This window comes from Pinus tabuliformis, chromosome 8 (genome assembly GCF_031772625.1).
Source record: "Pinus tabuliformis cultivar Carrire ecotype Pingquan chromosome 8, CPIR1, whole genome shotgun sequence".
Classification (NCBI taxonomy): Eukaryota; Viridiplantae; Streptophyta; class Pinopsida; order Pinales; family Pinaceae; genus Pinus; species Pinus tabuliformis.
The window spans coordinates 1,836,369,335-1,836,394,398 of NC_142294.1; the positions used below are offsets into that span (position 1 = coordinate 1,836,369,335).

At 38.2% G+C, this 25,064-nt stretch overlaps 1 pseudogene; it reads right to left on the minus strand.

Annotated features, from left to right (window-relative positions):
- Positions 1–17,336: 17,336 nt before the first annotated feature.
- On the minus strand, positions 17,337–18,292 carry LOC149243613 (polyubiquitin-like; annotated as a pseudogene).
- Between the last annotated feature and the right edge of the window lie 6,772 nt (positions 18,293–25,064).

Here is a 25,064-nt window from a genome sequence, read left to right on the forward strand (position 1 = left end):
CAGAGTATTACTGAACAGATGTTGATATCAATAGGCGATTCGACACTCAAGGTCAAAAGCTCACAAAAGCAGCATGTTTACAAAATTCTAAAGCTTATGCCCGGTAAAGGAAAAAGCGCTAAAGGCGGAAAACGCACCAGAAAGGCCCGATCAAAGAACGAAGGCAGTTTTCGATGCCTGATTAGCGCCTAGCGCTAATCGCGCATCGCTAAGAAAATTGTTCAGAAAGCAAAGTCCCTAACTTGCTTAGTCATCCACGAGTCCGGAAACCGAGATAGCAAAAGCAGAAACAATTTGAGAGAAATTTGGGTTGTTACCAAGTATATACGCAGTAAATTCACCCAACCAAAGGATGATTCCCAAAAATATCTTCTAGTTTACTAAAAAATTGGTGCCAGCGCTTGCCATTTCTATTTGCGTAGCTCAAGCAAAAGCAGAAAACAACCAGTCGACTCTTCCCAGGCAAATGTTGAATGCTCACAACATTAAGGAGCAAATGCAGAAATAGTTAGGAATTAGATTCAATTTTTAGAAATAAGTTTTCTTAGATAAAGGGCGGTCATTTAAATCGTATCCTAAATTTATGTAATTAAGTTATTTAGTTAGCAGTATTTAAACCCTTCTCATGCATTTAGAGAAGGGTCCAGAAATTTGTCAAAAACTTGTCCTCAGAACATGCACTTTTGCACCCTCAGAGGAGGTTTTGGTGAATGAATGGATCAAGGTTTATTGATGTTTGCATTTGATATCTGCTACTGATGTTGCACTTCTGTACTCTTGGTAGATATTAGAACAAGGAGAGATAAATCATTGTTGCTTGAAGCTTATGAGTAGGACCAGTCATAAATGGTACTTTCATCTCTTGACCATTTCTGCTTATATTCTTAAAGTAATATACAGTTTTTAGTTGTTTATATGTTATTGCATGAATGTTTGAGTTACCATTTGGCACTTTTGTACGGTGGAGCCATTTATTTATGTTTGATATATGAATAACTTATTATGCGATATGTTGTTCACAACTGTTTTCCCTACTTTTTATGCAAAGTGGTTCATCTTAATTGATTTCCATTCTTATGATAGCTGAATGATCTTTATTACCAGTTATTATTTGAAATCTCTTTAGATCGCATAATAGAAGAAATACATCCCGAGTTAGCATAGATTAGATGTGTTGTTTTCATTAGATTACAATAGCATAAAATTAGATTAAAGTAGCTTAGATTAGAACTCTTAGATCAGCATCATCCAACTCTGCACACACACACACCCTTAGATTGGGAAACTGGTCCCATTATCCCCAGTCGGACCCACTATACCAAACGGATAAGGAGCTGCCAACCAAGGTCCGGACCGGGCGGGTATCCCCCTTGTTGTTGACCCGATTTTCGGGGCTTCAACACACTCAAACCAGGAAGCCTTCTCTCCTGCGAGTTTATCAGCCAAGTAGACCTTCAGCTCTGATACTAATTGTTAGAAAATTATATATTACAGAGCAATGGAACACATAAAATATTGCAGAAATATAAACACAGAAAACACATAAAACAAGAGAGACACAGATATACATGGTTCACCCAGTTTGGGCTACGTCCACGGAGAAACAGTCAGTCCTTCTTTTTATATTATCCAGCAAACTGAAGAGATACAACCTACAGCAGATCCACTATAACTCCCTCTTCGCTCTAAATCTCCTCTCTCTTCCTCACTCAGAATACAGATCTACATAGATGCAATACAATTCCCTCATATATAGTGAGGGGTTGCCTTCTAGGGCAAAAAACCCTAAATTAAACATAACTTCTACCATCAAATCTCCACCTATTGAACAGCCCAGATTGACTATGAAATTATAACATTTTACAAGGCAATTTTACATCCAAGGGGGCCTCCCAAAACGTCGCAGTCGCCCCCCCCTTGGACCCCCCCTGCAGCGAATATTTTACGGGCGGCATTGCCACCCCATTTCGAACTGGGGTCCAATGCGGTGATACCTTTGAATACAAAAGATAAACAGGCTCCACACCCAACATTGGGATGACCAGTGGTATGCAAAGGTGTATGGTGCTGCACAATGAGGCCTTGGAGTGTTGCCTTCAGGGACACCCATGGATGGAGATACCTGGCATACCTTTGGGTGCAATTCACCTAGGATCGAGGGGAACACATATGAGTGATACTTGATGGTATATGTGAGGACTCACATGCCTGACCCTCTTCTACATCGCTTATAGGAATGGGCGATCTCATTGTTTTCCTTTGACACATTGGGCATGAATAGCAGGGGATGGGGAGCTCACCCAAGATATTTGGATGACACTTGGTATGATAGAGGGAAGACTTCTCAGTGGGGGCATCGAGTCGGTGCGTGAGTTGATAGCCATAGGTTGAGGGATGAGGTGATCACTGATAGGGATGGCGTAACATTCATCATTGATCTTATGCCTGGGGACTTGGTCATAGGGGAGACATGTGTCACTCTTTCCACAGGGCATGTCTGGAACATGCATGAGTAGAGGATACCGTGTATGGCTGAGACAGTTGTCCAGTATATATCTAGGTTCCCGACATTGTATCAGCACATTCTCCAGGGGGTAGGTAGTTGAACCAATGGCGATGGTTGGTAGGAGCAGGATGGATCCACATACACTAAGTCGATTGCACGTATCAGATACCCATATATTGGTCGCATTCAGGGGGTAGCTATTCGGCACACGTAGTTTCCAGTGGTTGCCAGTACTACACAATGGCAGGCACAGGACAGTTTGCATGCCTCAGATTTGTTCATGATGTATGGAGCCTAAATATGGGTGGCATGTAAGGACTAGAGATGAGGACCAGAGGGATCCCATCGGTTGTCAGGGCTATGCCGTAGCAGGTCTGGCTATGGTATGCAGGGATTCAGTTGATCGATAGATTACTCGTGATGAGCGAGGTCATGGTAGAGAGTGATATAGTTCACTCTTGGGATGACACATGGGGGTTCACAAAGGGTTTCATCATATGGGGAGGCTGACATTCTCTGTTGTTGCATAGGTTCAGAGTTAGATTTGGATGGGTAGGCCTTGGCACCATGGAGATGCCTAAGCAGGATGTGTCTCACCTCTTTCAGTATTCCACCATCAAGTTCCAAGAGAGGAGGATATTGTCTGTGCACAATGAGGTGTATGATATAGTCAGAGTAGTGCAGTGTCAGCATGGTGGCACCACTCTAGGACTAGTAGGGAACTGGGGCATCACAACTCAAGAAACTTTAGGGATACGTCAGCTACTGCAGAGGGAGATCATATAGATCTTCCATTGGGCCTTAGCGAGTCACTGATGGAGCAGGGGACTTCTGGTACTTGCACCAGGCATGAAAGATAGTGGAGTGAGGGGAGCTTCATGTTGGACAAGATGGCATGGGATCTTGGTATTGAAGGATTATTTCATATCATGACAATGCTGAGGTCAGGGACGATTCAGTGGCACATCTGGGACCCTGGAACATGTTGTAGTGACAGTGGGGAGCAGCAGTTAGAGAGGATTCTCATTTAGGCATTGCTTGAGGACAAGCGATTTTTGGTGCATTGGAGGAGCTTGCTGGATGAGGATGCTACTTGGGAGGGCAAGCACATACTTGAGAATCCAGCACTGAAGTTGCTTAGGGATAAGCAACATTTGGGAGGGGAGGATTGTAATGTCCCTTCCTAAATTAATTTGGAACAAGACTAATTATTGCATTTTGGGGCCAATTTTGGAGATATTAGGGCCTCTTCAATTTTTATTAGGAGATTAGAATTAGGAGAAGTTATTTTGTTGTGGTTAAATTACACATGGGGGCCACCCACACTAGGGAAATATGCACTCCCTAGTTCAGTTTGCATGAAGGTGGTTAATTTTTTCATGTAGGTGGTTAAGTGAGGGCCCGCAATGGAGGTAAAATTGGAGGGAAAAGTGCTCCACGAAATCTATAAGGAAGGTAGCTCTCCTCATTTCATTCATCTTATTGGAGTATATCGATTTCTCTTTGGTTGTTCCAGCTACTTCGTTGAGTCACTAATTGATTAGCAGAAGTTCTTCAGGTGAAGAGCTCACCTTTTCTTTGAGGGACTTCGACTGTCACCCTAGGAAGGTTTCCTTCATTTCTTAAGGAGGAGGATCACATTGTGATTCCCAGTAGTATCATTCCTTCCAGGTTGTGTGTATTACTAGGGGACGTAGTGGAGAGGAGGCCGAGTTCATTGGTGGTGCTTAGAATTGGAGATTTGACGTGAGATTTTCCATAGAGGAGGCTAGGGAGGATTTTCAACATCTACGAGAGTTTGGGAGCTGATTGAGCTTCTGGCTTGGCAGTGTGACTTCTGTACTACCTAGGCTAGTGCAGAGGCAGTGTGTGGGAGCTCATTTGGTGGGTAGAGTATCAGTCCTTGAGGCTGAGCTTTCCATGGATTTTAGAGGATATTTTTGGAGTGGTGTTTGCTTCCATTTCAGAGCTTGGAGGAGTACTTTTTGGTCATTCCTTGTAGGTTGTATTCTTGGAGTTATTTGGAGGGTGTGGGCCATAGAAGAGGTTGAATTTGGGAGGTCAAATTCTTTCCAAACTATTTATGGGTTTTTCTAGGTTTCTGGCAAGGATCCTAGATATAAAGTTTCAAAATTTTCTAAGTACTAGAAGTGGGGTTTTCAGCCATATCGTTTCAACATATTGTGTCGAATTTTTGGGGATTGCATTGTGCCTTTGGGGGTTGATTTTGGGAGGTAAAAATTGGGTCAAAACATTTGTGGGTTTTGGTCAAGGAGATTGGGACTGAATTTGTAGCATTTTCCAAGCAGCAAAAGTGGAGTTTCTTGCAGTTCCTTTCCAACGAGCAGTGTAGTTTTCTAGGTAGTGCAGAGCATTAGAGGAGCAGTCATTTCGAGCATTTGAGATCATTGTATTATCACTTGGGTTCTGTCATGCTTTCCATTGAGGCAAGCCCAGGTGCATTCCTCCATACTATTGTACTTTCTCCATTGATTAATAAAATGGCTTAGTTGGTTCTTAATTCCATAGTTTTTATGGCATTTGTTGATTGTTTAAAATTTGTGTTGTAAATCGTTTTTTCTTTGCATATCACTATTTTTTCCATTTCGGAACATTACACAGAATGTAGTTATCGAGGAGTAATGGAACTACTAACTGACCACTTTATTATCCTGCTATACAAGATTATCTTTGAAAAAAATCCACCTTGCATGTCATGAGAAACAATGGAGGCGATAGTATACATTGCATATTTGTATGCCTCACCAAGTGGAACCTTCGTTAGATTGTTTGGCTAAGAGAAGCCTTTTCCATGTCTTACCAAGGTATGCCGAGACAAACTGATCATGTAAGAATTATCATACCATCTCTCTACAGGGTTGTCAACAGCACTGCACAGGAAGAAGAAAGCACCATGGCCCACTCTTCCTTTGCAGATCATATTATACGAGATAAATAACTTGAAAGTCATAGATTCCACAGCCAATGAAACAGTGAGAGTTGAATTTGGCACTAAGGACTTTAATACGTATGATCCCCACAACATTTTCCAAGGACCATTGTACAAGAGTTTACTTTCCGTGGATCGGCGAGGAATTCCATTGGCCAAAGGAAGATCCTTGGAGGTACTGCTACAATGCCTCCAAACTTAATGAAACGGTCAATTTAGAAAGGACTTCACAAGCTACTCCACAGACAGCAACAGCTACGGAAGTAACAGCAACAGAAGGAAGCAATCCCATGCAAGACAAGGGAAAGAGGAATATTGTTGGCAATCCAAAGGGAGAGAAAAGCTGGAAAATGAAAGTAGATCCTCTTATCGAGAAAGTAGCTTTGGAAGCAAAAGAAAATAGGAAGCAGAGGATACAGAGAGTAGAGTCGAGGAAGAGATAAAGCATAGGTTGCAGGAAGTATAATGGAAGCTACAGGAGACAAAGAAGAAGTTAAAGGAAGAACAGGAGTTGAGAAGGAAAGAATGAGAAGAGAAGCAGAAGTGAGAAGAAGAACAAAGGCAAGGCGCGATGACAGAGGAAACAATGACGATACATGTTGAAGAACTGGAACAACCAACAGCTAAGGAGGAAGCCGAACAAATGCAGGATCGAGAGCTTTCTCAATAGATTGAGCAACTGATCGAGTTGACAGACATGGATTTGGAATAGGAGCCATAGCATGAAGATTTTGACCTAATTCCAAGAGTACCACAGGTCAATACTCAGCTCCACCGCCTCTAGCACCACAGACAGCCCCGAGCGAGCAAGGAGATGTTGTTATCCTTGATGATGATCCAGTCATGGATATTTGCAATCTATCATTCGATGAGTTTCAAAATAGGATTGTACAAGCACAGAGGAAGCACTTTCTGAATGATCACGCATCACCTGCATTCATTAGAGAAAGCGTGATAGTGTCGGACACCAGGAAGCGTCCAAATTCCGTTGCCATAGCCATCTTGGCCTATGCAGGAGAGATGAGATCAAATATTCAAAATATTCAATATTTGATGGCCGAGAATGAGAAACTGACATAGAACTTGCAGCTTTTCAGGAAAGAGGTGGAACAACTTCAAGCAATAACGTAGACTGCAGTTTCCGGATTGGGAGAGATGAGAGCAGTGATACTTGATGAAGTATCAAAACTTGGAGAAACCATGTAGTATCTCTATGACAGGTTTGTCACTATACATAAATGAGTTATTTGTTTGCATGGACTACAACAACAGAGAAAATAGTTTGTTAAAACTCTCAAAAACATAAAAGTTTCCATTGCCTATGTGTAAGAATGGGCAATGAGGAAGGGGTCGCACTTGACTTAGAGAAGAAAATGAAGCCAAAGGCAGAGTTGGAGAAAATGAAGGTTCGAATGTTGATTCAGAACAACAATCATCTCGCCTCATTCAATGGAAGCATACAAGCCTCATATGTGCGATTGTACAGTAGTTTGGATGTCTTGGTGAGAACACACCAGATCCCATAAATTAGTTCCCTCACCAAAGCTAAACCCAAGAACCATGTCCGACAGGAGGTTGAAGAGTACTTGGAGAAGCTGAGATAGAATGCCACTAGGGAGGACTTAGAGCTGAGCGCACAAAACATGCAGAATTTCATCAGTGGTCCTGTCAAATTCAACACAATGTTTCTCATGCTTCAGAATGAGTTGGACACAGGTTCCAAGACAGTGTACCTGGATTCCATGGAGGCTAGAGTATGCTTCCATAAAGACGTCGTTAAGCAGTTTGGGGACACCATCATACAATTCCAAGCTTGGCACCAATATGTGACCTAGAAGAAACAAGTGGAGATTGTTGAGCTAGACTTCTCCCAAACTCTAGCATCATAGTGTTGTGTCTTGTTAGGCTATCAAGTTGTCTCTACCCTATTTTTTCTATGGGTACAAGTGGAAAATGCATTACTATTTATAACTATGTTGTAAGTGAAATTCCAAGTGTCAATATTGGGAAATTAAAATTCATCATGTAATGTAATGTGTTATTTTGTGAAGTTGAAGAGTTATGAGGGTAGTCCAAATGTCACAAAGGGGGCGTTAAAGAGTCACCCGCCTCTTGTTATAAATAGAACCTAATAAATCATGTATCGGGCTTTTGAGAGCCAATATTTTGGATAGGCTTAGGCTTAGAAAGAGCTTGGGAGTATTGTGAAAAGCCTTGGGCTCTCTATAGCATAGAGCGAGTATACTTCTTTGGAAGAACAGTTATTCTTGATTGTAATGTTTCAATATAATTTGGGGCTAGTGGTCATCAATGGTGTATGTATGGACGAAACTTTCACTTATAATAATAAAATTAGAGCCAGCACGCTTTCATGCATATGTTGTTAATATAGTAGGACCATTCTTGTTATATTGGCAATGTATGCTATTTAACTTACGCATATGCTTATGAACTATTTTTTTTTGCATTTGTATGAATCTTGTTGAATGTGTGTTGTTGTGTTAACTCATCACTTTAACTTGTGGACTATTTTGTATCTTAGCTTGTGATGTCATTTCACTTGTGTGTTCCTTTCAAGATGCGTACTATTACAGGCTTCCAAGGGGCACACTTCCTTTTCCCTTCGTGTGTTGGAACCTTCATGCATCACACATGACTCTCCATCAGGTCACACACTTGCTCTCACCCAAAGGTATCATACTTCCCTCTCTGCATTTCCGTGGCAAGGCTTTACGTTATCACCCATTGTTGGGACTCCTACTCCAAATGGTGTGAGGTCTAGTGGGACTTCATATTGGAGAGATCCTCTAAATGTTGGTGGGTCCAGCAACGTCAAAATTTCTTGCGCTAGAAGGAGGGCCAGATGAAAAGTTGAGCCCTTGAAGTCTATTTTGAATATTTTCACTTATTTCATGACTTCTCACCAAATCATAACCCTGACATGTTTTTCTAAATGCGTAAATTTGAAAGTGCCTACGAGAATTATAGATGACTTGTTTAATATGAAATTCAATGGCGAGGGTGAACAACCTTATTTCAACATACCACACAATTTCTTGATTTCTACATAAAGCACAACATCCATTGAGGATTTTGGTTGTAGTTTGTTCATTCTCACGTTCGAAGGGAGTGTGCGAGAATGGTTTAACACATTGCATATTGGCTCCATTCAGTCTTTCGAACAAATTTTCATAGAGTCATGTCATGCTTTTAATCTCTATGATCATACAATAAGAAAATTTTGAAATTGTAAAAAGCACTTGACGAATCCATTCAGGATTTTCACGATCGTTTTATCCATTACTGCTTTTAATTTCCTAAATATGAAGTTGATTGGTCTTTCTAGATTGATAGATTTTTATATCTTGTTCACATTTCAGAAAATCCACACGAGTTAGAATCTTTCGAACCTCACCCAACATACCTCGGTGTTAGATATTCTAAATCTACGAAGGACAAGGTTGTTGTTCCAAGTGACCCTCTGTCCCCTTCTCATCAAACAACTCTAGTTCCACAAGTGAGGTGGGGAAGTTGCGAATTCACATGTTGATTTACCACCATCTCCTCCTACCCCACTTACTCAGAATTTCAGTGCAGATTTGGACTATGGCTCTGATGGTTGTGATGAAGTGATATCTCCTTGTCCTCCATCCCTCGGTCTCTCTAACCCTCTGGGTTTCGATGTGTTGTGTTCAGTTGTTTTAGATCTCTCCTTTGATGTTCACGAGGATCAAATTCTGGATGGAGTGGGTGTTGGATAGCCATCCTGCAATATCATTTTTTATGAGTATGTGTGGGAGTCTGAACAAGAGTCTATGGTGAAGGATGACCTCCTTCCGACTACACCTCTTCCATATTATCCTAACATTTTCCACGATTCTATCATTTTTGTTCAATCTTGTCAAAATTTGGTTTCGAATGTTACTACTTTCTATCTTTCGCAGAACACGTAGAATGACATTTTTTCATTTGAACATGAAGAGGGCAAATTTGTCTTCCCTCATAACATAGAGGGTGAAATTTCTCATTTTTCATCATCCCCTCTTTATGATTCATCATATCATGAGGATGTCCCTGTTCGTCATATTGAAAATTCTAATTGCGTTTGTCGTGATATTTTCATTGATTCATTCGATCATGATTCTAATTCTTCCATTGTTAATCTTTCTAAGCCACTGGTCTTCGATGATCCATATTCGGATGAATTGGAACTTCCCCAAGCTATCGAGACACTTCAGCCCAAGTTGATAGTTATGTCAAGTTCTCGTAGCCTTGAGGTCAGTTCCACTTCTGGTCAAATATGTGTTGAATCTTTCCATAATCCTCATCACTCTGTTGTTCACATTGAAAATCAATATATCTAAATATAATTTTCTTCAGAGAAAGAGATAAAAATATTAATATATTTTCCTACGAAAGTCCCCTTAATTATAAATAATACTAAAACATAATTGAATGAGATTTCTAAATAACAATAGAACATATTCTCCATTTTATTTTTTAATATGATCTTAAAGTTTAAAAATAGGCCCTTTTTAAAACTTCACACCTCTTTTATATTTTTTTTAATATAAATATATAACAACACTTTTTTTTATTCCAAACCTCTTTTATATATTTTTTTAAGTACAAGTATATAAGACAGGTTATTTTTTTTAATATAAATATATAACAATTTTTTTTTTAATTCCAAACCTCTGCTATATATTTTTTTAATACAAGTATATAAGACATGTTATTTTTTTATTTTTTTTTTATTATAAATATATAACAACACTTTTTTTTATTCCAAACCTCTTTTATATATTTTTTTAATACAAGACATGTTCTTTGACAATATAATAATATGGTTCTCCTTTTAAATTTTATAAATAATATATATACTCTTTTCTTTACTTCCCCTTTTTAACTTCGTATTTTCCTTGATAATTTTAACTATTTTTTTAATCAATTTGAACTGCCACTTTATTTTTAAATTTTAATTAATACTCAAACTTTTTATATTTTTATTAAGCGTTGAGTATTATACATTTAATCCTTTTTATTATCCTCACACTAATTAATATTTAATATACTGTTGAATTAATTAAATAATATATATTTTTATATGTCGTAGGAGGGGTTATGCCAATTTGAAGAAACAGTGGCCACGAATGTGAATAGCTGTAAATGTGAATTGTTTTATGGATTTCATAATTGGGTTATATGATATACAAATTTTTGGTTTATTAATGCAACGATTACTATGGTAGTGATAGAAGATTACAACTAACATTTGTACCAGATGTTGCAAAAGAAATGCCATAAAGCATAAAAAAATAATTTTTAAAAATTTATTATAAAAAAGATTTTTCATATTTAAAATTTAATTAATTTTTTAAAATATCTTTCAATATTAATCATATATTAAGTAAGAAAACAATTGATTTATATAGGATAGATAACAATGATTTTTCTTTAGAAAATGTACACCAATTGATTTTTGTTATGTAGTTTATCATTATGCTGGATTGATAACAATGCTATTTACTGGTTAAAAAGTGTACATCAATTGATTTATATGGAGTTTATGCATCAATAAATGTCAGGTTCAAATCGTAAACTATCGCATCTCATTGATGAGCAGATGCTGCTCCCACTCAACGCACGACTAGAAAGGACTTTGCAAGGGAAAAACCGCCAGAAAAAAAGGGCCACTCAACCACTGGAAAAATGGGGTCATATGATGGAAACAATACATATGTGTTAATGAATATTAAATATTTACAAGTATATAATTAACTTACTAAAATGTAATTAAAATATATATATATGATAAAAGCAAATTGTATATATATATATATATATGATTTGTTAATGGACATTAAATAAACAATTATATATATCTACAATTATATAATTACATTGTCAAAATCCAACATTAAAAATATACAATCCATTAGCAAACTACTTATTTTCTTGGCCATAGGATAGCCCATATCCTATCACAAACCTCTTATTACACTGTCCAATACGAAAAAAAAAACAAAACAAAACAAAAAAACAAAAAATTAATTATATATAAATATTTGCAGTTGGAGCATCTAACCACGGTAACTTGGTAATTCAAAGGTTAATTGCCATATTAATGTTTGCATGGTTTTAGGACAGGTGTTACATTTATGTTTCCCCATCCCACTTATATTTTATGAGTGATTATGGTGTTTCTAGCTTTTTCGATTCACTTGTCACTATGCACTGTACCTTACCATTAATATCACGTTTATCTGGTTCTGTGTATTAACTCTATCCCTTGCGAGCTGTTCTCTGGACCATTCGATTGAGTTTGATGATCTCCATGGTTCTGCCTTGGCTGCGTGGCACACGCAGGGCGTCCTTCCCCAGTTGGAAGCCTCAGGATCCCTCTCTCATCAACGGTGGAGAGCTCAGTTACTCGATCCTAGGGTTACAATTCCATCAACGAAAAGTATGCTTTCTCGGTGGCTGAGTTGAGGCTCATTTGGTTCCTACGCTTTGCATCTCTGCTCGAGCTCTGCTCCTACCACGGTTCGGTGCTTTGAATGAGACGAAAACACTGCCTCGGAGGGCTAGCTTTGTATTCTGGGCTGAGAACTTTGAATGGTAAGACACCTAGTTTTCTTTTTTTTTTCTGGAAATATTTTCTGGAAAAACCAATTTCAATTTCTAAGTTAGCTTAGATTGTTGCTCTTATTTATCTCCAGGTTATGTTATTGACTAAATGTTGGTTCCTTCTGACACAGCGAAGGGGATTCAGGCTCAAGTACCTTGGCCTCCACCTTAGCGGTTCTAGCTCTTCTCGGAGGTTAATGTTGCGCACAAACACTCCGAGTAAGTCTTGGTCCGAAAGGTTTGCATATGGTTGTTTGAGGGGACTCGTTTCCTTTGCGTTTTTCTGGGAGCCGCCTTAATTTTTGGGTAAGGCCTGGTTGCGTTCGTCCGCTCAGAAGGATAGCATCTCTCTGTTGTTTTATGTTTACCTCTCAAGGACTTTCTCGCAGTCAACTTCCTCAGGTCGTGCCATATTTAAATTCTCGGCAGGCCAACCTGCTCTAAGGTCGACACAATGGTAGAATGCTAAGTTCAAATTTTCTACTGGTTATTATTATGTAACAAACATTCTTCCCACAAGAAAGAATGGTTTAAGCGATGTAATGTATATGTTTTTTTTTTGTTTAAAGTCTCCCACGGGTTGGAGCCCCTTTTCAGCGTACTGTAAAGTTTACTGATAATGTAATGGATTTCTTTGGTAGCCGAGGTCCCTTGAGGCTATGGTTACAGTTTATTTGTCATTATTCACGGATTCTTGTTATTAAACTTATCATCTTCTCCTATATGTAAGGTATTTTACAATACTCTGCTGGTATAAGGACATGCGCAGACTTCTCTTAGTTCTGCGAGTTTGCTATTGTTCATATCATTCTCCGTATAGACCCTTTTGATTTCCTTCTGCTGTAAAAAATGTTGTGTTCTACTAAGCAAATGAATTTGTTGTGCTAGCCGTTGTGTTTTACTATTATAAAGATTATTTGCTTGCTATTGTTGGGTGTATACATTAGGTAATTTTTTGGGTTTGGATACTTGTGAACAAGGTTGCCTGTTCTTTTGTTACCCGCCTCATAGCGCGCAGCTAGTTTTTGCGAATTTTAATATGATGGGATTTGTTAAAGGTTCCCTCCCTAAGCGCCATTTTCAGCTTAAGCCTGAAAGTCTCTTCAGGGTTTGGACATAGGGCCGCTTCACACTTCTGCTCACATCTCTACAGTTTGCCGAGATTTAGCTTCTTCATTCTATCACTTAATTCATTCTTCTCGTAGAGAATAGAGTAGAGGGAACAACATAGAACGATGAATTCTTTTTTTAGCCACAGTAGTAATGTTGACAGAGTAAAGCAGTGTTTGTTCACCAGGAGGACCGGTCTATTTATTGTTGCGGCTTCCATCGTGCTTCTAGTTGTTGTAATTTTTGTTTCTGTCCAACATATTCAGTCGAAGAGTAGTCGTATAGCATTCAAAACTTCTGTCAAGGTGATTCGAACATCAAATGAATTTCTCAAAGGAGCTTGCGACAGGATGCCCCACCCACAGGTCTGCATTTCGACTCTCGTAGGCTTCTCCGTTGAATCCACGCAAGCAAATCCTCCTCAGGTCATCAATGTTATGGTGAAGGCATTGATTGGCATAGTGGAGAGGACATTCATGGTCAGTTCAAAGCTGACAGGGGAAGTGGCCCCTGGATTAGAATGGGATGCTCTCGAGGACAATATCGAACTACTGGATATGACAGTCGATGATCTCTCCCCAAGCCCTCTCCAAGTTCAGCTCAAATGCTCCTGGCGATGTGAAGACATTTCTCAGCGTAGGTCTCACCAATCAAGATACCTGCATGGAAGGATTCACCACTACAAATAAAAAACAATATGACTGCCCATGCCCTAGATCCGCCATCTGCCAAGTTTCAAAATGCTTTCGCAGCACAGGCACCTGGTGAAGGCCAGGACAAGAGCCTGGCTCACTGGAAGAAACAGAAACGTCGATGTCCGAAATGTACACCCAGAAAGTTGCGTCGTTGTACTCGTCGGGCATCACAACTCTAGTTTTCCTCCTGCGCTCTACAACCACTGCTCTCCTCTTGCGCTCTGCAGACACTGCGAAGCCAAAAGTAATGAGATTGATACCATGTTGTAATCGGTTATGCTGACCATTGCACAAACCGTTTCCCAAACGAATTTGTAACCATTCTGATCGAATGGTTGAAACTTTTGCAATCGTCTAACATAGGATCCTATGGCGTACAAGGATGATATGTGGGCAGAGAGGGGAATTAATTTCAGAGGGAATGCCTTACGGTGTAATTAAGAGTTTAAATGCATGTTGAATAGTGATGGTCTAATCCCACGACCTCAACCTAGTTATCATGTCATGATTTGGCATGAACGACAATCCTCAACAATTTTCATGCCTACCAAAGTCTATTAAACCAACTTTTCTTCCCATTCTATTTGGTCAACTGTTAAACAATAAGCATGAAGTATACACACATGCATTATGTTATGTCTTTGAGCCATGGGTTTTGTACTTCGAAGTGAACCAAAAGGGGTTAAGATTTTGCTGGATTATCCAAAATGTAAGAAATGCACTACAACGTTGATGGTTTCCATTCATAGAGATGGAACATTTACTTCAACATCTAGGGGAACAAATCATAAGATGGGAATTCCAAAGAGCTTCATGAAGAAAAAGCCATGGGTTTTGTAGTTCGAAGTGAGCCAAAAGGGGCTAAGATTTTGCTGGATTATCCAAAATGTAAGAAATGCATTACAACGTTGGATGGTTTCCATTCATAGAGATGGAGCATTTACTTCAACATCTAGGGGAATAAATCATAAGATGGGAATTCCAAGGTTGTAGATGTATATGGAAAGTACAAAGAAACTTATCCTTCTATTTTATTTTCATAGAAGTTTAAAGAAAACCCTAGAAATCCAAAATTAAATTTGCCATTATGGGTTAGTGAAAATTCTATTTTATTTTCATATTAGTTTAAAGAAAACCCTGGAAATCTAAAATTAAGTTTGCCATTATGGGTTAGTGAAAATTCTAGGTGATCTCATAGAACTTTAAAGAAAACCCCGGAAATCCAAAATTAAGTTTGCCATTATGGATTAGTGAAAATTTTGGGTGAGCATGAGTTAAAAAGTAAAGGAGAAATTTGGGACTATTCAAAGGGAAAAACGACAACAAAAGAGAAGAAAATGAAGCAAGAAAAGAGCAATCCTATTGTTAAAAAGCAACCCTAATTCACTTGGGAACAATATTGAGGTGGAAGACTTAGAGGGAGAACAAAGTGATGATGGTGTATTTATCAAAAGCTTGGTAAAACACTTTAAAAAGTCTTACACTTCAAACACGAGTAAAAACAATGAAGTCTTATAAAGTGTTTACCAACAAAGACCATAGACCATGTTATAGAATCAATCAATTCTGCAATTTCAGAATTTGAGGACAATTTTGTATCAAGGCCTATTACAGATGAACCTATTACATATGAGTTTGTTGCAAATAAGCCTATTGCAAATAAACTTGTTCAAGATTTTCTCGAGTTTCTTGTTGAAGATTTTCTAATGGAAAACCCACTAGAACAAGAATTATAAAAGAGAAGAATAATTTAAAAATCAAGATAAAACGATGGAAGAAAATGATTCAAGAATTGGAAATCTAGAATAACCATATTAAGGATGGGAATAAAAAATTGAAAGCCATTTTAAAGAAGGTGCCTGAAGAAAAATGGCAACTTAAGAGAGAAATACGAATCTTGGTAAGAAAAGCAAAGAAATGCCATCAAAAGAGGCAACATACTCAAATGTGAAACAAGAGACTTAACAAAGGAAAAGTAAGCTAATACACAGGATTAATGTCATACTTCCACCTTTTTATTATGGGGTGAACATCCATGGGGGTTTTGAACTGGAATTTTTTTCACATAAAGTGCCTTGACATAACACCCATTCACCATCAATCCAAACCAATGGTACAAATAAATAGCTTTAGGCTATAAAATTAGTGCAAATTTCATAACAAGATAGTAAAATTTTAAGAGTTTGATGCCACTCCTATTGTCATTGATTCATGTTAACAATATTACTGCTTAAAGCCAAAAAAATTGTCTAAATTGAAACTAAATGGTAACAAATTCATTTTTTAATACAAATCACCTCTAATTTTTTTTAAAAACACTAATATACACTCAACAATTATTTTCTAACAACTCCAAATTTAAATATATAAAGGGTTCAGCTTTAACATTCACTTAAAATTTCATTTTTATCCACTTGAGTGGTGATTTATCTACATCCATTTATATCTTGAATAACAAACTCTACTCACATTTTATGAAACTAATGCTTGGTTCCCATTTATGAATCCCTATTCACAAGAAAGCTATGTCCTCCCACATTATCTTGAATAACAAACTCTACTCATGTTTTGACACATTATCTTGAATAACAAACTCTACTCACATTTTTATACTAATCCTTGGTTTGCATTTATGAATCCCTATTCACAAGAAAGCTATGTCCTCCCACATTATCTTGAAAAAAAACTCTACTCACATTTTGACACATTATCTTGAAAAAAAAACTCAATTCACATTTTGACACATTATCTTGAATAACAAACTCTACTCACATTTTGACACATTATCTTGAATAACAAAGTCTACTCACATTTTGACAGACTAATCCTTTGTTCGCATTTATGAATCCCTATTCACAAGAAAGCTATGTCCTCCCACATTCCGGGAAGTTAGAAAATAGTAACTAGCAAAGGTTTCGGGGATATCAAATTCCTAAATAAAGTTTTTGATGGGAGCTTCAATCTCTTGAATAAGGAACGGGTCAAGTTGGAATCCATTTCGGTTTTCATATTTTTAACCTTTAAAAAAGGTTAGGTGCCATTTCCTCTCACATTCGATGAAGTTTAAAATCATAAACAGAGTTTTCAATGATATCAACGTTCTAAAATATCTCTGTTTTATCATTCTATTCCTTTTCATTATTTTTAACCCTTCAAAAAAATTAATTAATTATTTACAACATATAACTTTAAAATTTTCTAATAAAACCACTGGAAAATATATCTAAGATATATAATATCATAATATTATTTTTGGAAAACGAGTTCCAGAGCAATAGTTCATGAACACATCACAAACCATCATAAAATTAACCTGCAAAGCTTTAATTTTTATTGAAAGTTCTCTTCATAAGAGTGCCACATAACAACATACTAAAAATAACCAGTAGAACATATTTGACAGTGTATTTAATTGCCAGCTAGCTAAGAATTCAATGAAATGCGTGTTTAGACCCTATTCATTAAAATATATGTCGAGAATTTCGACACCCACCACGCAGACGCAAAACAAGGTGAAGTGTAGACTCCTTCTGGATGTTATAGTCGGCCAGAGTTCGCCCATCCTCCAGCTGTTTACCAGCAAATATGAGCCTCTGCTGATCAGGAGGAATCCCTTCCTTGTCCTGAATTTTCGCTTTTACGTTATCAATCGTATCGGAGCTCTCAACCTCTAGTGTGATCGTCTTGCCTGTCAACGTCTTCACAAATATCTGCATACCACCACGGAGCCGAAGGACAAGATGCAGGGTTGACTCCTTCTGAATGTTGTAATCCGCCAGAGTCCTCCCATCTTCAAGTTGCTTCCCAGCAAAGATCAATCTCTGCTGATCCGGGGGAATCCCCTCCTTGTCCTGAATCTTGGCCTTCACATTATCAATAGTGTCGGAGCTCTCAACTTCCAGCGTGATGGTCTTTGCCGGTCAGGGTTTTCACAAAGATTTGCATCCCGCCTCTGAGCCGGAGGACAAGGTGAAGAGTCGACTCCTTCTGGATGTTGTAATCGGCAAGAGTGCGTCCGTCCTCAAGTTTCTTTCCAACAAATATCAACCTCTGCTGATTCGATGGAATCCCCTCCTTGTCTTGGATCTTGGCCTTGACATTGTCAATTGTGTTAGAACTCTCAACTTCCAGGGTAATTGTCTTCCCAGTCAGGGTCTTGACAAAGATCTGTATCCCACCTCTAAGACGGAGGACAAGGTGAAGAGTGGATTCCTTATGGATGTTGTAGTCAACGAGAGTGCGTCCATCTTCCAACTGCTTACCAGCAAAGATGAGACGTTGCTGGTCTGGTGGAATTCCCTCTTTGTCCTGAATCTTGGCCTTTACATTGTCGATGGTATCAGAACTCTCCACCTCAAGGGTTATGGTCTTACCAGTCAAGGTCTTCACGAATATCTACATCTTTAAACGAAATCAACACGATACACAACCTGCGTAATCACGGAACATAATTAGAAACCCTTATTAACATTTAAAGGCGTAAATAAGCCAAAAAAGCTCCCGAATTTTGCAATCTACACTCGTAGCCGAAATCATCTTTTACAGATCTCGAGCAAGTTAAATAATTTAAAACCAAAAACAAGAGAGCAAAATGAATCCTCGTGGGATCTCCACCTCAAGGGTTATGGTCTTACCGGTCAAGGTCTTCACGAATATCTGCATCTTTAAACGAAATCAACACAATACACAACCTGCGTAATCACTGAGCATAATTAGAAACCCTGATTAACATTTAAAGGCATAAATAAGCCAAAAAAGCTCCCGAATTTCGCAATCTACACTCATAGCTGAAATCATCTTTTATAGATCTCGAGCAAGTTAAATAATTTAAAACCAAAAACAAGAGAGCAAAATGAATCCTCGTGGGATACAAAGACAAGTTAACAGAAAGAGCATAACCTGACAACATCTATATGTCTAAAATCTAGAAGAAAAAGCGGAAGACAACAGGGAAAGGATTCGAAACAAAGATCAAAGATAGACAGAATGGTCGACTGCATGAAAGATGAAAAAGATAGAGAAAACTGATAACTGAAGGAAATCAAACGGAAGAGAGCACAGTGATCGTGTTCGGAAAATCACCCAATACTGTAAAATGCAATGAAGAAGAAGAAGCGTGTCACCATATTTAAATGGCAACAAGGGTAAGATGGTCCATTCGTAAAGGGACACGTGTAGTCATTCCAAACCATTTGTTCTGGAATATCTATTATTATTGTTGGTGGGATAAACTGCGACGAACGTGGGGCCGTTGAGAAAGAGGCGTGGAAGAGTCAAGCAGATATAGAGCAGAAGGAGCCTCCATGTGACCGTATCGACCTTCGCCGCGCAATTGCTATGGAGTTATTAACCGAGTGGAGTATCAATCTTCGTCGCGCAATTGCTAGGGAGTTAGTAACCACGTGGAGGTATCCATCTTCGATGTATAGTTGCTGGGAGTTAGTAACTGTTTTTAGCTATTAATCTGACGGTAGAAGATGCTTCTATCGTCTAACATAGATAATCGATGGTCCATAATCGCACAAGGTAGCAGTTGGGGGTGTTGATTTCAGAGGGGAACGCCTTACGGCGTAATTACAACTTGTATGAATTGTGATTTGGCAGAGGGTGGCAGGGTATGGTGATTTATATGACTGTCAATCCTAAATTTCTCACCGATATGGCTTTGTAACGGTAATTAATGACAATTAGACATATATGGATCTGTAAATATAATTGATGGTGGTTATACAAATAAGGGTCTGCTTATATAGCTAGGTAAATGTATTTTCATGAATGGATATGTATTTTAGAGCTATGTTTCTTCTCTACTAATTACTATTTAACTAATTATTCAATATGGTTATTATTTATTTATTTATTTATTTATTTATATTTATATTATTTATATAAATTATATTCATTTTGCAAGATTTGCTTATGTGAAAAAGTTGTCTCTGCAGATTTGCTAATTATTGCTCTTGAAAAGTGTGGTTGTAGACTTTGTAATGGAAAGCACAAAAGTATAATTTCTCTCTTGATGCAATAGTTAGGTCTTGATTAAAAATCAACTTATCCTTTCCTCTACAATTTAATTTTCTGCAATTAGTATTTTTGACATTCCTTAGAGTTTGAATGTTTTACTAGTTGAATAACATTCTTGTGTGTAGGTGATACTACTGGCTTGCATGGAAAAGCACCATCATTTTCATTTGTAATCCTGCCATTAGCACCCTCCTTCCATTCTCATCTATTTCTTCAAGTGATCTGCACACAGAAAAATCATGACATGTTTGTTAGAGGTTATTGTTTGCATTCCCCCCTTGTGCAAGATGGGATCCTAAGGAGTATTAAGCTTGGAAAGGACTCCCATACCCTTATCCAACCTTCTATCATATTGCCTTGCCTTCATATCACTTTCTAAGCCCTTAGAATCCTCTCGGATTCAATCTTGTAGCATCTTGTAGCAATCTTGTAGCGTTGCGCAAAATCCATTGGAACTTGGCCATAATTGATCCCTAAGCCCAATTTTTGCTTATTATCCCTTAAAAATGTCTTATAGGCCTTGGAAACAAACATGAGGAAGATCGAATACATCTTAGAACCATTATTTTCATCACTGCAATTTATTTATGCAATTAGGGTTAGTTGTTGTAAGCATGAATTCAATAAGATAGGAATAGTTTACATTGTTATTTATTGAAGCTAGTAACTAGCATAAGATTTACTTTGGATGCAATATTTTATGATTGATTTCATGTCATTTACTTTGTGTAGCTAGACTAGGCTTATTTCTCTATCATTTATTTTCTGCAATAGATTAGGGTTTCATTTCCAAGCATTTCTTTCCTTACAATTAGGTCAGAAGTTTTTTTCTTATGCAATAGGAAAAGAAACCTTTTTCCTTTCTTCAAAAATTAGATTCAGTTTGCAAAATGGTTTATGCACACCTTGGTTTGATTCACTACATCATAACGGCTTAGGTAGAATTGTGCTTACTATGCATACAACATTATTACCTCTCAAGTTTGAACAAATCCTAGATTGATAAATAAAGTTGGTAGCCTTGGGAGTTGCATAATTCTTGTTTTAATATTAGAGCTCATCGAAAACCTTTCAAAAATATACGAGAAACCTTTACTCAAAAAAAAAAGAAATCAAAAACCCATAGAATTATCCTTCAGACTTGAATTCTTTTGCTTCTGTAATCAATTTTCTTCATCAGATATACAAATTTCTTGTGTCAAATAAGGAAGACGAGTTTATATTTACAGTGGTTCGTTATTTATAAATAGACACGTATGTTGGGTGAAGGGACCAACATGTGGGCCACCTTGTCATCACTAAGAGTCAACTTATCTTAAGAATTATTTCCAACGGACCTGTGAGCAATATTTTTAATGTTTATTTAGTTGATCCATATCAATTGATGTGGGCATCAATATCCTTGTGACTACAATATATATTAATGTAACTGTTGTGACCAGCAACAACCCCCCCCCCCCCCCTTCCTCATTTAAGTGTTATCCAAAATACTAAATGTGTGGGGACCCTTAGTTAAAATTTAGGAAAGGCAAGAGTAGGGCTTAGCTTTCTTTTCCTCAAAATAAAGTTACCATCTTAAGCTTAGGAAACTTCTTCGAATACTTAAAACCTAAAGTTTATGATGAGTGACAAATCTTTTAAAAAGCATCGTATAAATGGTAGTAGAACCCCACCATACAAGTACAATCCTGGCATATGCAAAATTATGATAATTAAGCAACTATCGCGTCGCAATAAACAAAGTTTATAAGGAAAAACTTCAAGATTTACCGATCTGCGATGACGCCGATTGCAAGATCGCATATCGCAGGAAAATGGGTTAAATAAATTTGTCACACATAAACTTTTGCGATCTACGATATTGCGATATCATGATATAACGATTTGCGATGTTGCGATCTGCGATTTGCGATTTGTGATGTTGATATCTGCGATTTGCGATTTGCGATGTTGCGATCTGCGATGTTGCGAAGCAAATCGCAAAATCGCTCCATCGCATATCGTTCGGGCACAATATTCAAAGAAAAGCCACTTGCCGTAAGCTGACACATAATTATGTGCTTTAAATGCTAATACAAGAGTTAGTTGCCAGATATTAATAAAATATGGATGCGTGCTTTTCAAAGAATCATTTCACGTAAGGTGGTGTATTTGGTATGTCTGCAACATTAAGAACTCTCGCATCACCCATCCGAGTCATTCATTTCCATTTTACTTCTGAATTGTAGGAACGAAGAACGGAGGACGATCCAAGGCAATATGCAGATTGAAATGGGGAAGAAAAACAAGGCTCAGAGCTCTGAGGTGAAGGAAATGGCACCTTTATATACAGACAAAGCCTGTAATAGAGATGCAGGAATCTCAACGTGGGAAGGCATGTACAGACTGCTCGAAGAAGAAAATCCCAGAATAATGAAGGTTACTGCTGTCACAGGCTCACAGGGCTCTTCCAAAGCATCCCTAGAAGAACTAGCATGCTCATTCCTACATCGGATAGCAGCGAGGCCCAAAATTCTCCCATATACAGACATGATCAAGTGGATACTTGATCAGGCAGAAATGAGAAATAGACAGTTCAAGATTCAAGGTCAAGGGCTCATCGGATCATTTGTTGTGCAAGATTTAAAGCTTATGTATCATCTGCCTGAGCCACAGGAAACTTATAATGCGCAATTCATAGAAAAATTTGTGGAGGAGAACCCGAACTTGTCGGAGACTACCAAAGATTGGTCCAAGAAAGATGAACCGCTCAAGAAAGATAAACACGGTATGTATAGTATTGGTTCCCTTACTTCCCCATATTGTTTTGTTGTTGCCATGCTCTGTAGATTATTTGGAATGCCAGATATCAACAAATTTTCTTCTGAATGGTTACCATTAATAGATGCTTCCACAAACGCCACTATTGTAGATTGGGCTAAGATTTTATCGGATAACCTAATCACGACTATTGTCAGTTACCGGTCCAAAAGATCTACGTCTCAAAGGATTTATCCTCCTTTTTACCTAGCCACTTATATTATGGATTCAATTTTTTATGTGTCTAAATTCCCTGTTATGGTTTGGAAGTGGACAACTTAAGACCCCTTACCTATCCATGTCTATCATAAGATATTATGGGACTCTCAGTTCACTCCACATTTCTACCAGATTTGTCACGGACTCATGCTGCCCTTGTATAGAATGTTGTACGATAAAGAACCCCCGAGGTGCTCACCTGAGGCACAGATAGATATCATCCCCATCGCAAGATGGTTCGGAGAAGAATTGTTTACTTATGTTAGAGTTTTTGGAAGCACTGTACCTCCTCATGTTCTACCTTTGTATATACCTGATAAGCTCCTAGCTTGAGAAATTGCATATCAAACCTGTTCAGAAGGCGACCTAACTAAAGACCTAAAGGACAAAAAGAAGGCCATATGGCCACAGTTTCCTGTGGCTTGTGGGGCCTTTTCGTTGTTCGATGTAGGCCACGTTGTCACTGAAGTACAGAATATGATGTGTCTACAATTATTTAAATTCCCGTCAAGGCCATTTGACCCAAATGAGGTTGCCCATAATTTCACAACTACGATCAAGATAAAAGTGTTCTTTGGGAAAAAGGATTTATTTGATGATATATTCCAGAGTAAAAGCTCACTTCAAGAAATTTTGCGGGAAGCCCAATTGCAATTGTCTCCAGAATACCTTCAAAAATTTATGGTATACAGGGAAAGAAGACTAGCCAGTGTTCCTTTAGAAAAGCTACAATTGTCTGCCAAAGAACCGACTCCAAGCGTTAGCCTCAGTGGGAATTCAAGCACTAACGGATCTAAGTCTAAATCTGTACAAGAAATCCCTGAACGTTCTAAAAGATTCGGAAACGACCAAGATAGGAGCGAAGAGTCAGCTAAAGACACTGCTCGGTCAATGGAAATTCCACAACAGCAGGTTATCGCCTCCCCGCAAAACCACCCATCACGACAGAATTAGATAAGGATTGGGAAACCTTCAATGAACTGATCAATCTTGAAGGACAAGCCCCAAAAACTCCTGTAAGCAATATGCAGGTAGTACAGGAAGTGGTCCCAACCATAGTCAGCCATGACTCAAAAACAGAACAAATAGTAGAAGAGATTCCTCCTCTAGACATATTTTATAGTCCCCAGCATAAAGCAGTGGTAAGAAGACAGAGAAAGAAGAGGAAGTTAGAAAATACACTCTCTCAGGATGCTGAGCAATTAGATGTCTTATGGAAAGATCCCGCCAATAATCCGACTGAAAACCTCACCAAACTTTCTCAGATCGCAGGAGCGTATGCCTCTGCGACTATTGACAAAGCATCAGGAGTACAACAATTGCTAAAAGAGTGAGAAGATCAAATACAGGTACTACAACTTCAATTGCAACAAGCTAATGCTAATAATGAGGCACTCAAACAACTTGAAAAGTTGCAAGAAGACTTCCAGCAAATGCAGATAAGTTATCAGAGAAGTTTGGACGAAAAAGGAAAACAGTTGCAGGATGTACAGGAGATGCATAGGGATGACCCTAAGCTTACAGAGTTTGTTTCAGAATCTATTGCTTTGAATGAACAACTACTACAGCAGCAAGAAATGTTGGGACAAAAGATGTCACAGTGGAATGGTTATTACGAGATGAGTGATAAGATCACTAATCAAGTGGTCGACTTATGAAGTGAATATGATCTGATTGACAAGCGAGTGACTGAATACTTGGCTAAGCAGGATGAGGACGAGGGAAAAAGAGCAGGTGCACGCAGGATAAATGAGAATCATAAAGAACTACTCTTTAACAAGTGGGATGATCAAATCAGGGAGGCAGAACAAGCGGCGGAAACAGCAGCCACTACAGCAAGCATTCTCATTGACTGTGTAAATGAGAATTTGCACAGAGCTAATCTAATCACAGAAACCACCACGGGGTATTTACCAAACAAACTACAACTAAAGGTAGAATGGAAGCAGAGAGCGCAAGAAAAGGGAAAGGAAATTCAAGCACTAAACAGGTTAAATTGGGAATGTTACTAGACATACTTGGTGAAGCCGCATAGTCAATGTATGACTGTGAAGTGCATCATAAATGCGGCCGAAAAGGTGGTACCAGTACTCATTGATTCCGTTTTCTCAGCCCAGCTCAAAGCAGAAGT